Source organism: Anabrus simplex, chromosome 2 (genome assembly GCF_040414725.1).
Source record: "Anabrus simplex isolate iqAnaSimp1 chromosome 2, ASM4041472v1, whole genome shotgun sequence".
NCBI lineage: Eukaryota > Metazoa > Arthropoda > Insecta > Orthoptera > Tettigoniidae > Anabrus > Anabrus simplex.
Genome location: NC_090266.1, coordinates 770899381 through 770920690, shown reverse-complemented (window position 1 = coordinate 770920690; position 21310 = coordinate 770899381). Strand labels below are relative to the sequence as shown.

General features: G+C 41.9%; 1 protein-coding gene across 3 annotated transcripts in view; it reads right to left on the bottom strand.

The window, feature by feature from the left end:
* Positions 1-21310, bottom strand: part of LOC136863103 (serine/threonine-protein kinase NIM1) — a 789590-nt gene that overhangs the window by 517812 nt on the left and 250468 nt on the right. Inside the window, exon 1 of one of the 3 annotated variants that reach the window (XM_067139439.2) lies at positions 15517-15602. The exons of the other annotated variants lie outside the window; for them this stretch is intronic. The gene's annotated coding sequence lies outside the window, so the exon portion shown is untranslated. Of the gene's footprint in view, positions 1-15516; positions 15603-21310 lie in introns of those variants that run through there. 3 annotated transcript variants of the gene reach the window in all.

Sequence of the window (21310 nt, the reverse complement as noted above, 5' to 3'; positions counted from 1 at the left end):
TGGTCCAGTTTTACCAGAAATACGAATCACATGGACGTGACTTTCCATGTTCAAAATTCCATATACTGTACCTTGACAAAGATTTTTGACTTTTACCCATCTTGGTGAGATGTCAGTGACATTGTCACTCGGCTGTCACGATCGTCATAAATCTAACCTCTTTCACGTTTATATAAGCTTTTATTCAGTGTATGAACGAGGTCGATATGAGATGGTGCCGTCCATGAGGAGGCGCTGGACACAAGGAGTCCTTACCGACTTCCTTGTTAGACCAGTTATGTAATTAGGCTAGTCGGACGGGAGCGGGAATTGACAGTGACATTTACTGACAAGGGGGAGAAGCTTGTAGTTCGTGGTCATCTACTGAAGCAGATTAACTGAACATGATAAACGAACTGACACCTTTTACGCATTACAATACAATATTTTTTTTTGCAAGTAGCTTTACGTCGCACCGACACAAATATGTCTTACAGCGACAATGGGACAGGAAGGGGCTAGGAGTGGGAAGGAAGGGTCCGTGGCCTTAATTAAGGTACGGCCCCAGCATTTGCTTGGTGTGAAAATGGGAAACCACGGAAAACCATCTTCAGGGCTGCCGACAGTAGGGTTCGAACCCACTATCTCCCGAATACTGGATAGTGGCGGCACTTAAGCGACTGCAGCTATCGAGCTCGGTACTATACAATAATGTTACTTCTCGTAGTTCATAGAGTGGTTTGAGGCAGTCCTCATTGTGAACCTATCAAGACTAATCGTTCTATACCGGGCGAGTTGGCCGTGAGGTTAGGGGCGCGCAGCTGTGAACTTGCATCCGGTAAATAGTGGGTTCGAATCCCACTGTTGGCAGCCCTGAAGATGGTTTTCCATGTTTTCCCATTGTCACACCAGGCAAATGCTGGGGCTCTGCCTTAATTAGGGACACGACCGCCTCCTTCCCATTCCTAGGCCATTCCTATCCCATCATCGTCATAAAACCTATATGTGTCGGTGCGACGTAAGGCAAATACTAAAAAAAGAAAAAAAATCGTTCTATATGGGCGCAACTATTTCAGCTCATATATCTTCTAATCTGTTGGTCAGGCAAATGCTGGGGCTGTACCTTAATTAAGGCCACGGCCGCTTCCTTCCAACTCCTAGGCCTTTCCTATCCCATCGTCGCCATAAGACCTATCTGTGTCGGTGCGACGTAAAGCCCCTAGCAAAAAATCTGTTGGTCAAGTTCATATGTTGGTCATCTACTGATGTTCTTGCACCATACTGATGGACTTTCCTTTTGTCTCAATATGAACCTCATCAATGTGTATTTTTTCTTCCGGTCACATTTCACCAAATCGTTTTATTCTCATCAACTTAATTCAGTACCTCCGATCTACACATTTCACTTCCAACATTCCTCTGTAACGCAACATTTCAAAATCTCCTATTCATATTATTTCAACGGCAGTTACTCCCTACGCTTCATTTCCATATGATGCCATGTTTCACAGAAAACGTCCTCACGAACAACTTTCTCTAACATATAACAGCGCTCATAGTATATTCGATCTCCTGTTTAGATATTTCATTCTCAATTGTGAATGTCTTTGTGTTGCAGGGTAATTGAAATTCATCAGTTAGTCGAATGCCACCTCCTAAGCGTAAAGAGTACTCCACAGAGTTTAAGCAGGCAGTAATATGCGCCACGCAGGAGGGAATATCTAAGACAGAGATTGCTTCACGACAAGTTCGACCTCGAAAAACAACCTAGAGAATAGATAAGGTAATTAAAAGCAAATTAGTAACAAACCCTAGAAAGACAGCTCGACATATCACTGCTGATCTGAGGTAGAATTATGGAGTAGATGCTCTTCTGCCGTAAAACGTAGGCTAAAGGGTCAGGATTTATTAGCTCACCACCCTTTCAATTAACACTTCCTGAGTGCACACAACAGAAAAAAAGGACTTGCCTTTGCAAAAGAGCACTGTAACTGGATACAGCAGAAGTGGTCTAGGGTATTATGGAGGACAAAAGCAAATTTCATGTGATGCCATCTGATGGTATTCAATATGTTCGTCGCCCTAGAAATAAAACGTACCATCCACTACCAGATTCCTGCTGTAAAACATGGAGGTAGGAACTGTAACGGTTCAAATCCCGTTACAAGATGATATCTGTATTTTTATTATTGTATGATTTTATCTGTATTTTATTATTATTATTATTATTATTATTATTATTATTATTATTATTATTATTATTATTATGTCAGTATTATTATTATGTTATCTGTGATATTGTACTATTATTGTAATTATCCGTTTTATTCAATTTTGCAATTGCCTGTTGCTTGCAAGATTGCACTTAGATGTATACACATATACGTATGTGTAGTATAACACTCAATACCTGTACAGTGAGAATTGTTGTATATATCAGAGATGGGATGTGACGTTGGGACATTGTGCAAGATTAGTGGCGATTCTGCCAAGTCATCGCCGCGCCTTGGCTATGTCATCGTTTTTATTTAGAATATGCGCGCACGGACTCATCGCCGCGGGGCTATTTCACCACTGGATGTAATATCTGTCGCGTAGGTGGGAGTATGTCATTGTTATTTCTGGAGATTACGTAGTTGTGTCAACCAACGTCTATAAAAGGTGGCTCCATATTGTAGCGTCAGTCATTACTTATACGGATGCAGTACAGTGAAGTAGTCTACTAGATCAAGAGGCCTTAAGTGGTCAGCCAACCAGTGTGAACGAGAGATGGTGAAGACTCAGTGAGCCATTATTGGTCATTGAGAGAGTGAGACCAAATGGTTGGTCCGTCACTTAGTGGAAGACGCGGACGCAAGGCTTACCAAGGAGTCAGAGAGGGCAACCCTGGACCTACCAAGAGGTCATACCATATTGACTTACAAAGAAGTCAGATGATATGGAGAAGAAGCAGTCTCAAGGATGTATCACCACGTTAGGCGTGACACATCTACAGTAAACACCAGAGCAATGGATTACGTCGTAATTACACTCAAAGTGTTAAAGGTACAGTCAAGTGAATCAGTGAGGGAAATATTTCGTATAAATTGTTAAATGTCCGGTCAAGAAGAATCTAAATTCATGCCTAGTTTCTGTCAGTTGCAATGTCATAATTTCATATTTTCATCTGTTTTATCGCAACAAGACTCACTATTTTTTGATATATTATTTAAAGAATATATATTGTTCTATCAAACGAATTCATAGTTTCATTTCATTGACAGTGAAATATTTTAACCTCAAAATTAATGGGGAAACCGAACGCCAATCTCCTTTTCCCAGAACTTATATGGTATGTTGTCAAAAGTAAGCTTATTACCCCACACCCTAGATATGGTCAAGAGTCTCATTCTATTATTGCTGTACTGAGTGACAGCTGGCGCCCTTCAAATAACGTATGTGTAAGTAAGCAGGTAGCAAGTAAGTGTGAGTACAAGGTTCGACGAGTGTGTATTTTATTTAATGAATGCTAATTTTCAGATTTTCCATTTTAAATGCAGATATTCAGATTTTTCAAGTTAAAATTCAGATTAATATGTTTGTAAAGTTAGTCAGCAATTTAGGAAAGTAACAGAACGTCATGGTCTGCGGATGCTTCTCCGCTAAGAGCGTAGTCTGTGCGCATCGGTGGTATAATGAATGGTCCTGACTACAAGGATATATTGGACAAGCATATGCCACCATATGCTAGAAAAGATAATGACTCAGCAATGGTGTTTTCAACATGTTAATGATCCCAAACATCGATGTACATGTGTAACAGATTGTATGCAAAAGAAGAAGATACATGTTTTGCCATGGCCAAGCCAAACTCGGATTTAAATCCAATAGAACACACGTGGGAGGTGCTAAACACACATGTAAGGAGACGAACACATACAAGTAAAGCGGAGTTCTTTTAAAGTTTGAACTCTAAATGGTAAAAAATCCCTAGAGTAAAAATGAGATCCCTTATTGTTTCCATACCTGCGAGATGTAATTCTGTGATACAAGAATAAAACTATGCAATGAGATATTAGTCGTCACGGTAAGAAAATGAACACTTGTTTGATTTATTTGTCCCAAATGTGTATGACAAAACGTTTATGAGCTTTGAATTTCACAATTCAATTTTGTTACAAACAATGTTCTACCCCAAAGTCCGACTCCTTGGCTGGATGATCAGCGTTGAGGCTTTCGGTTCAGAAGTTCTTCCCGACCAGGTCGGGGATTTTAATCGGGTCTGATTAATTCTTCTGGCTCGCGTACTGTGTGTTTGTGTTTTTCCAACACTTTCATCTTCATTTTTAGGAAATAAACTACACTACCAACCACTACAGAAACATATGAAAAAATGAAATGGCGTATGGCTTTTAGTGCCGGGAGTGTCCGAGGACATGTTCGGCTTGCCAGGTGCAGGTCTTTCGATTTTACTCTCGTAGGCGACCTGGGCGTCGTGATGGGGATGAAATGATCATGAACACGACACATACACCGAACCCCCGTGCCAGACAAATTAACCAATGATGGTTAAAATTCCCGACCCTGCCTGGAATCGAACCCGGGACCCCTGTGACCAAAGGCCAGCATGCTAACCATTTAGCCGTGGAGCCGGACACAGAAACATAAAATTCTGATTACATCCCGCTCTATATAGTTGGCGTCAGGAAGGACATCCGTCCGTAAAACAGGGCCAAAACCACATGTGCAACACATTTTGCACCGGTGATAAAAGAAAAAGAAGAATATTCTACCCAGAATGTTAGTTTGTTCTGATGTACGTTTTTGTTATTCATATTTTATTTTACGTAATGTACATGAGGCAGAACAATGCTGTTAATAAGAGTATTGCGACTAACGTACTTGTCAAAACACTTATGAGTGCTACTGTATATTTGTGTTTAACACGCGATATTCCCTCTTCCTTGAGCTAAACTAAAATGCTGTGGCGAAAAGCCAGAAGTTGGTATGTCAAAAAATGAAACTTTTCAGGAAATGAAATTCAAATTTTACATGACAGTGTGAAATACATTACTGAATTTATTAACTTCAAACCGTAGGAACTTGTAGACCAACACATTATAAAACACAATAAATACATTTTATACCGATACTTGAAAGAGTGTATTGACACAAGTGAATACATTGACACACCAAGTTCTGGTACATGAAAGCATTTTATTCATTCACATACCAGGTTATATTCGAAAAAATCCACGTACACTTTAATACAAACACGATAATCTTGACTAAAATTATATAATTCTCTATTACTATAAATTTCAAGATTTCAGCCTCCTATTTTACATTATCGTTACAGAAAACATTAAAACTTTTGAACTTCAGTTTCTTTTCGTTTTGACATAGGTTCAGGGGAAACACTGATTCAGTTCTCTTCTGTCGATGATGAATCAAAACATGGAAGAATATTACACGAGGCAGAATGACCAGTGGTCCGCCTCATTGGTGTAGTAGTTAGTGTGATTAGCTGCCACCCCCGGAGGCCCGGCTTCTATTCCCGGCTTTGCCACGAAATTTGAAAAGTGGTACGAGGGCTGGAACGGAGTCTATTCTGCCTCGGGAGGTCAACTGAGTAGAGGTGGGTTCCAATCCCACCTCAGCCATCCTGGAAGTGGTTTTCCGCGGTTTCCCACTTCTCCTCCAGGCAAATGCAGGGATGGTACCTAACTTAAGGCCACGGCCGCTTCCTTCCCTCTTCCTTGTCTGTCCCTTCCAATCTTCCCATCACCCACCAAGGCCCCTGTTCAGCATAGCAGGTCAGGCCGCCTGGGCGAGGTACTGTTCATTCTCCCCAGTTGTATCCCCCGACGCAATATCTCACACTCCAGGACACTGCCCTTGAGGCGGTAGAGGTGGGATCCCTCGCTGAGTAAAAGGGAAAAACCAACCCTGGAGGGTAAGCAGATTAAGAAAGAAAGAAAGAAAGAAAGAAAGAAAGAAGAATGACTAGTTGGGCTAAGTTTTGATAGAAATTGTGACATTCTGGGCTGATGAGATGTAGCAGTGACGAAAGGTCATTTTTCTTATTTTGAGTGATTGGAGGTGGCCCGGAATAAGTTTGAGGAACGTGCATTCTTGACGGTCTTCCTCTTTTATTCCGCCTTTGGTCTGGCCCATAACAACTTGAAACGGTATATCTGGATCAAGGGTGTATTTAGATTCTAGAACTCCAAATTCTTTGTATCTCTGCTATTTGATTTGTCAGTTTAATGAGTTTATCTGCCAGAAAATATAAATAATAGTAGAAATCATTGTGTCCCATCTCAGTCACTTCCATTGGCAACTTTCTTCTTACAGAACGTACAAATATATTCCAGTCTTTGAGTACCATTATTTCAAATGAATTGTGCATCTTTGCTCGTTCTATCCAAGCATGGTCCACATCACACTGACGATGAGTATGACCAGGTAATAGAAACGTTTAAGCTATAATTTCCAGAAAGGGATAGCTTTCAACTGCAAGACTCATCATAACTGCCATATTGATTTTCCGGTTTTGTGCATCGCAAGTAATGAAATAAGTTGAGAGAAACAAACAAAACATTTTGAACAACAATGAAAACCTACAGTTTTGGTGAAACTATATAATATTTTTCAAATGTGAATCTTTATCTCATGGAAACGGTGGGCTAAACTTGCATGTTTTTGCATCAATACAGATAATTTCAATGAAATGGAATTCTTGAGAAAAATAATCATTTTGAGAAATTAGGTAAAAGATATTGAACCCCTTGAACTTACAAGGATTCAATATCAAGACTATATCATGCAGCAGGGAACCGTTTCCGTAATTAGAACATTCAAATGTAAGATATATATATCAGTTTTATATAAAAAGCAAGTAATAAAGTCGGGATATGCCTTTACTAGTAACTTCAATAACCACCTTATAGTTCCGACCTCTTTCAGAATCAGTATGGGTACCAAGCAGAGGAGACTTTCTTGTCTCTATTCATTTAAACTAGCCATCCGGCTCATTGACTGAATGATAAGTGTCAAGGCTTTCGGTTCTGGGGCCCCGAATTCTATACCCGAATGTTAATCCCCTTTGGTTAATTTCTCTGACTCGGGGGCAGGGTGCTTAATAATAATATCAATAATGTTATTGGCTTTACGTCCCACTAACTACTTTTACGGTTTTCGGAGACGTCGAGGTGCCGGAATTTAGTCCCGCAGGAGTTCTTTCACGTGCCAATAAATCTGCTGACACGAAGCTGACGTATCTGAGCACCTTCAAATACCACCGGACTGAGCCAGGATCGAACCTGCCAAGTTGGGATCAGAAGGCCAGCGCCTCAATCATCTGAGCCACTCAGCCCGGCTGGGTGTTTTTGTTTATCCCAACACAGCTCTCTTCATAAATACACAGCACACTAGACTGCCAACCACCACACAAATACGCAATAGTGAATACACCCTCCACACAGGGTTGGCGTCAGGAAGAGCATCTGCCTGTAAAACATGGCAAAACACAATTCGCATCCACGACACCATCAGGAATAAGACGACTCATTTAAAGCAACCAGACGCTTGGAGCAGCTGGAAAAGTACTCGCATCTTATCTCTGAGGTGAGTGGGTATAATACAAATAGAGTTGGTGACAAAGATCCTACATGTGAGAGACTTGAATCAGGACATATACTGGACACTTTGAAGAACCCATTTAACTATGAATCTCCAGCATCTGTTATGACCATACACAGCTGAGGTACTTAAAAGGCGTGCGCGTATTACCTAATAATAATAATAATAATAATAATAATAATAATAATAATAATAATAATAATAATTCAAGGCTGAGTGGTAGGGGCCACGTACATTAAGCTTGCATTCGGGAGGTAATGGGTTCGAACCCAATCATCAGCAATCCTAAAGGTGTTTTTCAGTGGTTTCTTATTTTCACACTAGCAAATGCTGGGGCTGTATTTTAATTAAGCCCATGTCTGCTTCCAAATCCTCGCCCTCTTTTCTCCCACCGTTACTGAAAATCTACTTCTGAAGTGGTGCATGACCTTGGGGTTCCCTTAGGTTACAACAGAAATGAGTACCACATTAATTCCTGGAGGCAAAGACGCCGGGGAGTCTATCACAATTTCTAGATGACGATTAGTGGAGACCTTTACCTTCCACACCTCCAAGGGCCTTCATGGCCTGTACGGAGTTGCCTCTCCATTACTTTAGCAAGCGTTTGAAACTTAGACACATCTGTAAACCGAACCTGGGACAGTTAGTTATGAGGCCAAGGTCTATCATCTACTTCCGTCCCTTTCCCCGCACAGCTCCAGGATTTGTCTGATGTGAAAATGGGAAACCTTGGAAAACCATATTTAGGGTTGTCGACGCGATTCGAACCTACCATCTCCCGCGTGCAATTTCCAGCTACGTGACCCGAACCGTGTGGCCAACTCACTCGGCGGTGATTGCTGATTTAAGAGGCGAAACAAAGTGATTATCTAATCCTAGAAATGTTTACCTGTAGTTTTCCATTTCCATTTCAATGACAGGCAAAATTTGGGGTGGTAATCGTATATGTCAAATGGTCATTGCTTCTTCCATTACTATTAGAACTTGTCTCCGAGTCTGGAGACAACAGTGTAACGCGCTGAGCCATCCTGAACGAAGATTACGTGATGAGTGACGAGGAATTACAAAAACTCCCCTTCACTCTCGTCTGCACCGACCTTGTGGCTGTCGCCTGAGATCGATGGCACCTCAGGAGTATTTAAAGGCGACTCCTGTGAGAATGAATTCTAAGACACCGACGTCACTTAAAATATATGGCAATGGGAGGGACACTAAATTATTAGGAGGACCACTAACTTCTTATTAACTCTATATTTATTCAATTTTGAGGACAGTAAAACGGCTACTATGGACGCTGAAGCAAAAGAAGAGTGTTTCTGACAAGTCCCCCCCAACGGATGTGACAGATGCACTGCTTCTGAACTATATACTGTGTCTTCAGCCCGAAGGCTGACTGTATCTCCAACAGCTCATATATCGTCCGTCATGGTAACCTAGGCGTCACTGAAGAGGCGTACCAAGGAAAGGAGATGTGGGGGTAATTTTCCGTAGCATTCTTCACCGAGCCAGAAAGTGCAATCACGCAGCAATCTGCTAAGCCACTTCGTTAGGTATTTTTGTTTCCTAGAACCAGAATCCTACAACATTGTCCCTTAAGGAGCAACTAGCTTTCGGGTAGATGACGTGGCAGGAAAGAACGTCAGTTTTATACACAGGTTTAATGCAGAGCAAGCGGCCACGCGGTTTGGCTCACGTAGCTATCAGCTTGCATTCGTGATATCGCGGGTTCGAACCCTACTGTCGGTAGCCCTGAATATGGTTTTCAGCGGTTTCCCATTTCCACACTAGGCAAATGCTGGGCCTTTACCTTAATTAACTCCACGGTCGCTTCCTTCCAATTCCTAGCCCTTTCCTATCCCATCGTTGCCATAAGACCTATCTGTGTCCGTGCGGCGTAAATCAAAAATTGAAAAAAAATATTTTCCACGCTATTATCTGGATGTCAGAGGTGACATTGCAGGAGTGAAGGAGGAAGCGTCTGAGGCGCACATTTTGCTACTTTTAAGGTAGGTTGAATCGACGGTGAGAGCCGATACGATAATGAGTGCGGCGGACGGCAGAAGGCTGAACTGTTTTATGACCACTTACCACTGTTTAGTGCACGTTTCTCCTTTCACATACGATAGTATCGCACAGCTTATTTTCATTCCTGCCAAACATACTCATACAATAGTGTGCGCATAAGAAGACAGGACTAAATGAAGTCACATACGATTTAAAAAAGAAAAAATCGTCATTTTTGCACTTACGGCAGTTTACCTCTGATGTCGAGATTTGTAGACTACACTTGCACTACATGGTATGGTAACATTCCTAGGGGATGTATAATTTTCTTTCTTTACTTTCCTTCGTCCTAATTTTGTCAGTAAAGCAATGAGTATACGTGCATAAACTTATATTGATATTTTAATACGTCAAGGAGTCTTAGTCAGGGTGTTTTTCTGAGAAACACTCGGAGTGAATGCTGGGTCGGTGAAGATACTGTAATCAAAGTGCTAGGGACATGTGAGCCTGTCTACAGAAACAAACCTTCATAAAACATTCACACTGAGATTCCCGATCGTTACGTAATTTGGCAGCATTTCTACGGCGTCACTGGGGAGTGGGGATTGAAATATGGCACAGGTGATGTTACATAAATAATATTGTTGAAGAACAAAGATGCATGTCGGTAGGGTCTCTCAGAGGTAGACATGCAGTACATCAATACTGTAAGCCCATCAGAGAGAAGACATGTATGTCCAAATTCTCGAAACTGTAAACGTATCACTGAAGGATAGAACTGTATGATTCAAAGGGTTCAAAGACGGTCAAAAGACTCCCTTGGATTCCATAGATTTTGTATAACTATATTAGTCTATATTTCAGCTTCATAGTGTAGGTGTAGTGTGGACTGCCACTTCTGCAAGATATCAGACTGGACAGATAAAGTCCTTAATGGGATGTATATATCACAGATTTAAGTGTTTAAAGATACACTATATCAAAGGAGGTAAACGGGTGTGTTTGCATCATACGGAAATAATAGGGTTCGCGTTTACTTCCTCAGAACCGTGCAGTTAGACGCGCGCAGCTGTGAGCTCGCATCCGGGAGACAGTGGGTTCGAATCCCACTGTCGGCTGCCCTGAAGATGGTTTCCATGGTTTCCCATTTTTACACCAGGCAAATGTTGGGGCTGTATCTTAATTAAGGCCACGGCCGCTTCCTTCCCATCCGTAGGCCTTTCCTGCCCCATTGTCGCCATAAGACCTATCTGTATCGGTAAAGCAAATGCCATTCACTTCCGCGGAAGACATGGATTCAATTCCACAACATAAAGTCGAAAAATGAAAGAGGCACGTGGTTCACTTACCCTTGGGGGCGCGGGGAAAGCCGGTGTAAGAAACTTTTACTGTCCGTTAACAAATGGGGAGCGCCTCCCAACCTTGTGACCCTGTTAACTACTCTGTTCTTATAGATCTTTACTGCGTGGTCAGTGTAGCAACCAGAGGGTCCCAGGTCCAATTATCAGTTCCTTTAGTTCGAGGGCTGGTACATCACTTCATTAAAACAAAACACAATGCAACACACCACACTGCCAACCTCCACAGATATATGTGATAGTTGCGTACATCGCTCGACGTATGCTTGTCGTCAGGAAGGGCACTCCGCCGTAAAAATGGGCCGAGTTAACTCGTGTGACACATATTAAACCCGCTTACCCCACCAGAGTGTGGGAAAACCGACGGAAGTAGATGAAGGAGGAGAAGGAGAAAAATAGGTGATGGACCTTGGCCTCATAACTAACTGTTCCAGGTTCGGTTTACGGATGTGCCTAAGTTGCATACGCTTGCTAAAGCAATGCCAAGCCATCTCCGTACAGGACATGAAGGACCTTGGAGGAGTGGAACGTAAAGGCCTCCACTAATCGTAACCTAGACAATAACCGTGATAGACTGTTCCACTCTATGCGCAGCCATCTTTGGCCCCAGAAATTAATCTGGTATAGATTTCTATTGCGAGCTGAGTGAACCGCAGGGTCATGCACCTCTCCAGAAGTAGAAGTCTCGCTTCCAAATTTTCTGACATTCTGTGGGGTGTCCGAACCCATGTCCTACCGGGTAAATCGAGCATCTTTACGCCTCCGCTAGGCAGTCCTAAAACACTATCTCCAAAAAACCAAACCCCATCGCGCCACAGCCCCGAAGGGCCACGGCTCAGTCCGAATGCCTACAGATTATGAGGTGTCGTGTGGTCGGCACGACCAATCCTCTCTGCCGTTATTCTTGGCTTTCTAGACCGGGCAAAATACTACATCTAACCAATAAATCGGTCTTATATTCAGTGTAGGAAAATTAATTTAACTTCTAATCATATTCTATAACATTACCGAGACCAAATTGAAAATGTCCTTGTTCAGGGTGGTATTAGTACGACAATTCTAAACATAAGCAAAACAAGCGCGTTGATTTACGTTACTATTGATACAGTGATCATAACCACTTGTCCTCCTGTCTTATGTAGATTCCGAAACACAATGATGCGACTTATGATTTCAAGAATCTCACATGCATTGGAGCTGCGACCACCGTGAGGGACACTGATGACATTGCTTATCCTTTATGAATAGTATCGATACTTCTCACTGTCTTGCAGTCTAACGTGGTTTCCTATCTCAGACCAGCTGGCGGCTGATAAACTGACATAACCAGTAGGCTAGTGTAGATTTTCTGTTACCTTCTTATGCTTGAGGACAGTAAAACAGTATAAGGGAGTAGGAACTACAATACATTGGTTACGTAGTGTATAAGTGATGTAAAATTGTCACAAGTCCCTTAACTGCCGAGAGTGCAATTTTTTATTTACAGTTTGCTTTACGTCTCACTGTCACACGTAGGTTTTATGGCGACGATGTGATAGGAAAGGGCTCGGAGTTGGAAGGAACTGGCCGTGGCCTTAATTAAGGTATAGCCCAAGCATTTGCCTGGTGTGAAAATAGGAAACCTCAGGAAACCATCTTCAGGACTGCCGACAGTGGAGTTCGAACCCACTATCTCCCGAATACAATCTCACAGCTGCACGCCCCTAACCGCACGGCCAATTTGCTCGGTGTAAATTGGATTATCCCAGAAAGTTTCCTAAATTTCCACACTTGGTGCCGATTCAGACTGCCCTGCAGGTTCCAATGTATACAATAGGAATGTGTACACAAAACTCGTCCGCTAGGCGGCGTGTGAGCAATAGCCGGTATGCGCTTCCAGTGGTGCCTACTCAGCGTCTTTGTTACTGGATCTAGCGAATTGTAAGCGTTAGAAATGACCAAACATAAACTTTAGCGCCTAGTGAGAAAACTAGTCACATTAAAAGAACAATTTCCATACACTCGAGAAGTGCTGTTCAGCTTCATTCTAATGCAGTTCTTTTTTTAAAAATTACATTGCACCGACAAAGATAGGTCTTAATTGCAACGATGTGATAGAAAATTGCCTAGGAGTGGGAAGAAAGTGGCCGTGGCCTTAATTAAGGTTCAGCCCAAGCATTTGTCTAGTGAGAGAAAGGGAAACCACGGAAAACCGTCTTCAGAGCTGCCGACAGTGTGGTTCGAATCCACTGTCTCCCGAATACAGTCTCACAGCTGCGTGACCCTAACCACACGGCGAAGTCGTTCGGTGATTCAGAAATACAAAGGGTGTTTAGTGACATAAATATTGCAACAACAAGAACAACAACAAAATGAAATTGTCTAGAACTTTGCATTTTAAATGCTATACTGATAGTAAGAAGTTCATTGCTCGGATAATGCTGGCAATCGTACGAAGTTCCCCATGGTGTACTTCAGCTAGACGAAAGACTTGGAAAGTTTTAGCTGTCCCCACCACCGGCTAACCTTAGTGCTACGGAGTGCGTGCGATCCTACAGAGATAGCATTTCTGGCATGGAATAAGATAGGTAAGTTCATGAAAATGCATTGTACCGGTTATCCTTTAACTCCTTAGTGTACTTCGATTTTGCGACAAATCTAGCGACTTCTGAGGTTTGCCTTTCGGTGGCATACTAGCGACATTTTTTAGTATCGTTTGGCGACTGATTTCTGAAGTGCGCTTCCCACTACTCATTGTCTTCCATGTTATTTATTTTATTATTTATTTACTTATTTATTTAAACCATTTAACCTCATGGGTTGGTTTTCTCCCCAGACTCAAAGAGGAATCAATTTTCTACCGCCTCAAGGCAGTGTCCTGGAGCGTGAGACATTTAGCCGGAGATACAACTGGAGAGGAGGACCAATAACTCGTCCAAACTGCCTCACCTGCTATGCTGAACAGGGGCCTTTTAGGGGATGGGGAAATTGGAAGGGATAGGCAAGGAAGATGGAAGAAAGGGGCAGAGGCCTTAAGTTAAGTAAGTGGGAAACTATGAAAAACCACTTCGAGGATGGCTGAGGTGGGAATCGAACGCCCTCTACTCAGTTGACTTCCCGAGGCTGAGTTGACCCCGTTCCAGTCCTAGTACAACGTTTCACATTTCGAGTCAGAGACCGGAAACGAATCCGGGCCCTCGGGGCTGGCATCTTATCTCACTGACCACTACACCACAGAGGAGGACCTTCCATGTTATTTACATAGGTTATTTCAGAATATGAGGTTTTCAAACTAAACACTTTTACTGATAAGAAATTGAATTTTTGGCTTCTACTGATGCTGTTAAAGTGAAGGGGAATAATATTGGTGCGACGACACTTGCTGACTTGAAAGCAGAACTGAAGAAAAGCGTCAGAAAAGTAAGCTGAGTGCAGCAAGAGCTAATAGAATGATAAGATACAGCAACTTTTTGTGTGATTTTGTTAAACGTTGAATTCTGAAAAAGCGAATAGAATTTTGAAAATAATTTCTGAATTTTGCTAAGCATCCAGAATCAAAAGTTGTGGCACTGAGCGAATGGCTGCGTGGTTTGGTCACGAACCTGTCAGCTTGGATTCGGGAGAGAGTGGGTTCCAACCTCACTGTCGGCATTCCCGAAGATGGTTTTCCGTGGTTTCCCATTTTCACACCAGGCTGTGCCTTAATTAATGCCATGGCTGCTATCTTTCTATTCCTACCCCTTTCCTATCCCATCGTCGCCATAAGACCTATGTGTGTCGGTGAGACGTAAAGTAAATAAACAATGTTGTGGCATTGTATGGAATGAAACGTGGCCAATAATCAGTTCAGAAAGAAAGCGAATAGAAGCGTTTGAAATGTGGTGTTACAGAAGTGAGATAGGTAGATTGATTCAAAAATTGAGACCTTGTGAATCAAGTTGATGAAAGGAGAACGATCTAAAGAAATTGGTTCAGAAGAAAAGATAGAATAATAGGATGCATCTTAAGACACCCAGGACTTGTTCAGATAGATTTTGAGGTGATGAGAACAGTGGTAGACCAAGGCATGAAAATGACAAACAGATTAGAGAATATGTTGGATTTAGTAGTTGCGTAGAAATGAAAAGGTTAGCACAGGATAGGGTACCATTGAGAAGTGCATCAAACTAGCCTATGTGCTTATGACCAAAAACAAGAAAACAGAATCTTAAGATACGCCGTAATGTCGCAATTTTGCCATAATGAACAGTTCTTTAATATCCCGGTAAATGATCTGACACACTTGTTTGGCGTTCAAATGCTCTTAAATATCAACTGGCGGCATCGAAATTCCATCCCACAACTTTGAGCATAGAAGGTGAGTGTTCAACTGTGCTGAGCCGTTGATCCATACGCGTTGTAGGCTCAGTATGTCCCAGGTGATTTGTGCCTTCATAAGAAAAAATAGCTTTGCTATGTGTTTTGACTTCCTGAAATAGTAAGGCCTCACAATATGTTAGAGACATTAAACATATTCCGTATTTACTGTAGTATGGCGAACCTGACCTTTGTCTATGCACTATAAAAGACTCACGTGTCAGTAGAATGGAACTTCGTGCACAGGGCAATGTTGAATACCGTGGTGCCGGAGCTGAGCTTGACAGGTCATTATCACTCCAGGAGACATCCGATGACTACCTTTATTGAGAAACGAACATATCTACTATCGACAAACCTGACCTTTATCAAGCACAACGACACAATGCGTCACTGATAACTGAGCCCCGTTCCATTCCGGTCTGAGGGTCGATTGCAGATATCGAAAAACTGCGATTTCGATAACAAGGATAACCCGCATATCTAAGAACACTGTTCAAAGAGTAAGTCACGTACAAACAGAAATTCGTAACTCAGACAATCAAGGCAGAGTTTGTTCTAAAGGCTGTTTGGAAGGTAAGTACAAATATTTTTTCTGCTGATTAATAGTAGAGCTCTGTATACAAATGACGTCAAAATGATGTCACGTTTAAAAATTAAAAAAGGAAGTTAAAATCTTATGATTGTGTCTCAGGTAGTATTTAATGATGAACGACCTAGGGCTTTGCTAACACACGTTACAATATTTCCCAGTGTGAAACATTCTTCATACAACTTACGCACGCATGCTACCTGAATCCGCATTGCAATGATGTACTTAGAATTATACATGACTAGAGTTAGGAGTTTTAGGCGTTGCACCTCAATAACTATTTACTATTAAAATATTAAAATTGATTTGTCTTACACGGAAAACATGACAAACAATCTTAACTGTGTTTTTGTTGAATCTTTTTGCACCTTTTCTGAATGGCAGAACTTTTCTTGCACCTTTTCTCAATGCCAGCACCTTTTTTGCAGCTTAACTCAATGTCAGCACCTTTTAGAATCCTCTCGTACCCCAAATTTTTGCTCCTTTGCCACGTTATATTCCCATAAAAATCCAACAAAAGAAACCGAAAGTCCGTGGCTTGATCTACTTTTCTCACGTTGACTCTTTTATGAATGGACAAATGTCCTACTTTCTGTAAGCTATTATTAGAATTTACAGTTTTCAGGATGATATCACATTATTTTTGCTTCAGCGTAGACAAGTTAGGCGAAAACTTTCAGATTAGTTTGAGAGTCAATGAACTCCCACTAGCCAACAGTTCTCAAATCAGTTTGCGTTTTATCTCACTGCACTTAGGCGAAAGCTTTCGCACAGGAAGAAAAGCTGGAAGGTAAAGTCAAATTGACCAATTAGCAATCCCACCATTCAGTATCACTGACTGCTGTAGTTGGGAACGAATTTAAACTGTTATAATGTTTTAGTCTTATCTGTGTCGGTGCGACGTAAAGCAAATTGTAAAAAGATTGCTTTGGGATTGTTTTAACAGCCTTTTTAATACAGGTGTGAACCTGTGTCCTAATTGGTCTTGGTACAGATTGTATTGAATATTTACAGTTTAAATTTGCACTTTTTTCTATCATTTGCATCTTTCTTGTACTTTTTTGACCCAAATGTTTCACCTACGGTTCCTAGCTCTACACATGACACACCCATAGTGCCTGAAACATGGTACGAAGGATGGTAAAAGCTGAGGGGCAAACGTACCTACTACCTACTTCACAAAAATCGCAATCTACTTCAAGCTCCGCTCTCGGACAAGCCACTAGCTGAATTTAAAAAAAGAAAAAAATTACTAACTGCGGACATTCATCCCTACCTTCCGTAGGTTATTTGTACTTACCTCCCAAACACCCAATACATACAGTAATTGTACCAAAGGTAATTAGGACAACATGTCATCAAAATAATTGTTATCAAAACACGAAATAGTACAGTAACAAGGGTAAGCCACAGCTATGGGGCCACTGATTTCGTTCAAAATTTGACAGATTGATCTACGTTAAAAATAAACAGACATGTGTCGGAAGGTTTGTCCGACTAGCCCTTATTCAACAATAAAATAGCCCTTTAAACTTAACAGCGTGCGTAGACCTAATTGTTCGCAATGTGGACGCATGTATCTGTAGCTACACGGGAGCGTCCGTAACTTTTGCGAAGGCCTTTTAGGGGCGAAACTCGCCAGGACCTGACTTTTACTTTTATTTTATTTTCCCCTTTTGTTTTACTTTCACCTTATATCCGTTTTTTTAAGGTAACTAGAAAATGTATAGAATAAGTATAAGGCGTATCGCAAACTCGTCCACAATCATCCCGTCTTGCTATTCGTGGCTTGACAAGTCTTCGCTTTCTCGATATTTTTATAACCACTGCTGCAGTATGGTACGAGATGAACAGAGAAAGAACTGTTTATATTTTACAATAAAAATTCAAACTAGGACGATATTACACGTGTTTATAATACAGTTTGTATTTAAGTTGCACATTTCCTAAAGAAAATTCCGCATGGAAAAAGGAAAACAAATAGTCTATATGATAAAAGAAAAAGTAAAAAATGAGGCGCGCGACGAACCGGAGACGCCCATGTAGAAGTCAGGGACGCTGACATCTAGACCAGCTGCCCTAGATATATTCGCGTCCAAACTGACAACATATGCACACTGATTCGTTTTTTTTTCCTAGTTGTTTTACGTCGCACCGACACAGATAGGTCTTACGGCGACGATGGGACAGGAAAGGGCTAGGAGTGAGAAGGAAGTGGCCGTGGGCTTAATTAAGGTACAGCCCCAGCATTTTCCTGGTGTGAAAATGGGAAACCACGGAAAAAAATTTCTGTGCTGCCGACAGTAGGGTTCGAACCTACTATCTCCCGAATACTGGATACTGGCCGCACTTAAGCGACTGCAGCTATCGAACTCGGTGCTGATTAGTTTAAACCGCCATATTCTCGTTAGAAACGGGCCAGTAGCACAAACCCTCGGACACGTGTATGTTAATTTTTGACTTAGATCAACCACCCAAAGTTTGAAAGAAATCGTTGACTCCACAGCAGCGGTTTCCCCTTGTAAGTTAGTGAAGGTATTTCACTCTCTCGTTCCATATGACGCGCACTCTCATCTGGAATATTGGTCGAGATAGGATTTCAGGTCTTGAACTAAGGTGTTATCCCACCATATTTCCTGACGAAATATGGAAAAAGAACCTGAGAAACACTCCTACTCAATGTATGAGCTGTAATTATCCTGTCGCTTATCTTGTCAGAAAATTGAGATTGCCTTCTAAGTACATTATTGTGAAGGGCTAATCACGGTGTGCCGGCCCCGTGGTGTAGCGGTAGCGTGGCTGCCTCTTACCCGGAGGAAGCGGGTTCGATTCCCGGCCAGGTCAGGGATTTTTATCTGGACCTGAGGGCTGGTTCGAGGTCCACTCAGCCTACGTGATTAGAATTGAGGAGCTATCTGACGGTGAGATAGCGTCCCCGGTCTAGAAAGCCAAGAATAACGGCCGAGAGGATATGCCGTGCTGACTATACGACACCTCGTAATTTGCAGGCCTTCAGGCTGAGCAGCGGTCGCTTGGTACGCCAAGGCCCTTCAAGGGCTGCAGCGCCATGGGGTTTGGTTTTTTTTTATCACGGTGTAGAAACGAATTTATGACGATTTTCATTTATTTCTAAGCTTTGTATTATTTGCCCGTATTTTTTTAAACAGCCTGGATATTTAGTACAGTCAATCATTTAATTATTAAATAGTCCTATTTCAATAATCATACACTAAATCTGATTCCAGGAAATGATGCTCCAGCTATCACCTATCGCACTCATCTAAGGAAATAAAAATTAACATGGAGTACCAGCGGTATGCATAAGTATTTTCCAGTTTCACTAAGAGATGGCGCCAACGAACAGTACGCAGCGTATGAATTTGACACATACGTCAGTTTGTTCGTCTGACATTAACCTACCAACACACACAAGTTGAATCCGCCAAACACTAGCGTCTGTGTTGTATCGTTCAGCGATCATGTCGACGTTTGTGCCTGAAGAAGAACATTTGCGGTATGCATTCCTTTTCTTATTTTCATCAAAAGAAAAAGGCTGTGAAAAGTCATCGTTTGCTGGTAGAAACATATGGTGAACACGCTCCATCGATTAAAACATGTGAGACATGGTTTTGACAATTTAAACGTAATGATTTTAATTTTTTTAAAAATATTATTGGCTTTACATCCCACTAACTAGTTTTTCGGTTTTCGGAAACGCCGAGGTGCCGGAATTTAGTCCCTCGGGAGTTCTTTTACGTGCCAGTAAATCTACTGACACGAGGCTGACGTATTTGAGCACCTTCAAATGCCACCGGACTGTGTCAGGATCAAACCTGGCATGTTGGGGTCAGAAGACCAGCGCCTCAACCGTTCGAGCCACTCAGACTGGCGTGGTGATTTCAATATGAAAGTGCGCGTTCTGGTAGACCACAAAAGTGCGAAGACGAGCAATTTCAGGCGTTAACTGTATGACGACCCAACGCAAACTGAATAGCAATTGGCACGAGCATTAAATGTGTCACAGGTAACAATCAGCAGACGCTTGCGAGCAATGGGGAAGATCAACAAACTCGGTAAATTGGTCCCACACGATGTGAATTAACGGCAAATGGAAAACCACAATGTCACTTGTGAAATGCTGCATCAATGCGAGGAAAGAATATCATTTCTCTACCGAATTGTGACTGATGACGAAAAAAGAAAAATGGATTTATGTTGAAAACCCGAAGTGGAGAAAATCGTGGCTGTCACCTGACGAAGCCGGTCCTTCAACACCAAGGCCAAATCGCTTCGGCAAGAAGACAATGCTTTGTGTCTGGTGGGACGAGAGTGGTATTGCGTATTATGAACTCTTGAAGCCCGGCGAAACCATTAATGCACAACGCTTTCACTAACAAATGATTAATTTAAATTACACATTGATCGAAAGATTACCTGAATGGGCTAGAAGACATGGCAAAGTGATTTTGTTACACGACAATGCGCCGTCTCACATAGCAAAACCAGTGAAAGACACCTTGAAATCGCTTGGATGGGACATCCTTCCACATCCGTCGTCCTGCCCCGACCTGGCACCATCTGCTACCACCTCTTCCCATCAATGGGGCACACGCTCGCAGAGCAGCACTTCAGCAATTTCGAGGAAGTTGGAAAATGGATCGACGAATGGTTTGCCGCAAAATACAAGCAGTTTCTCTGGCATGGTATTCATAACTTACCTGCAAGATGGGCGAAGTGTGTAGAAGGCGATGGCCAATATTTTTAATAAACAAAAAATGAATTTCCCTTGAAAATTACGTGTTTTCTTTACCACAAAACGGGTAAAAACTTATGCATACACCTGGTATTACAGGAATTAAACCGACAGAAAAATGAGATATAGTAGAAAAGTCTTCTCCCCCTTTTGCTATTTCCAGGATATCCACATGTATTCACCGTTATTTCCACGTCCGTAGTGTAAATATTAACGCTATAAGCTGCTGTCCTCGGAGGCCCTGGTTCAATTCCTGGTACTGCCAGAGATTTAAGAATTGCAAGGGGGGGGGGGGTTAATATGTGGTTGAAATTGTACATGCAGCTCACCTCCATTTGGGGTGTGCCTGTAAAGAGCTTCACCACCTCGGAACAGAAACGTGAGTTTACATTCACTGTGTTTTGAACCTAATAGGCAATGGTGAAAGGCCAAAGGCTACTAATCCAAATGATAGAAGTACTTAGAATATGACTTAGTGCATATAAGTTGTCACTTTACATTCATTGCAAACTTGATTACTGGTCTTGAAAGCAATTTTAAGCCTCTCTCTGAATAACTTTGAGCTACTGAAGATAGCAAAGCTGAAGCTATCTGAAGCAGCTGAACTGCAAGAAAAATTGTGCAATGTGCTGCAGAGAAACACTGGAGTGAAGTCGTTAATAGATG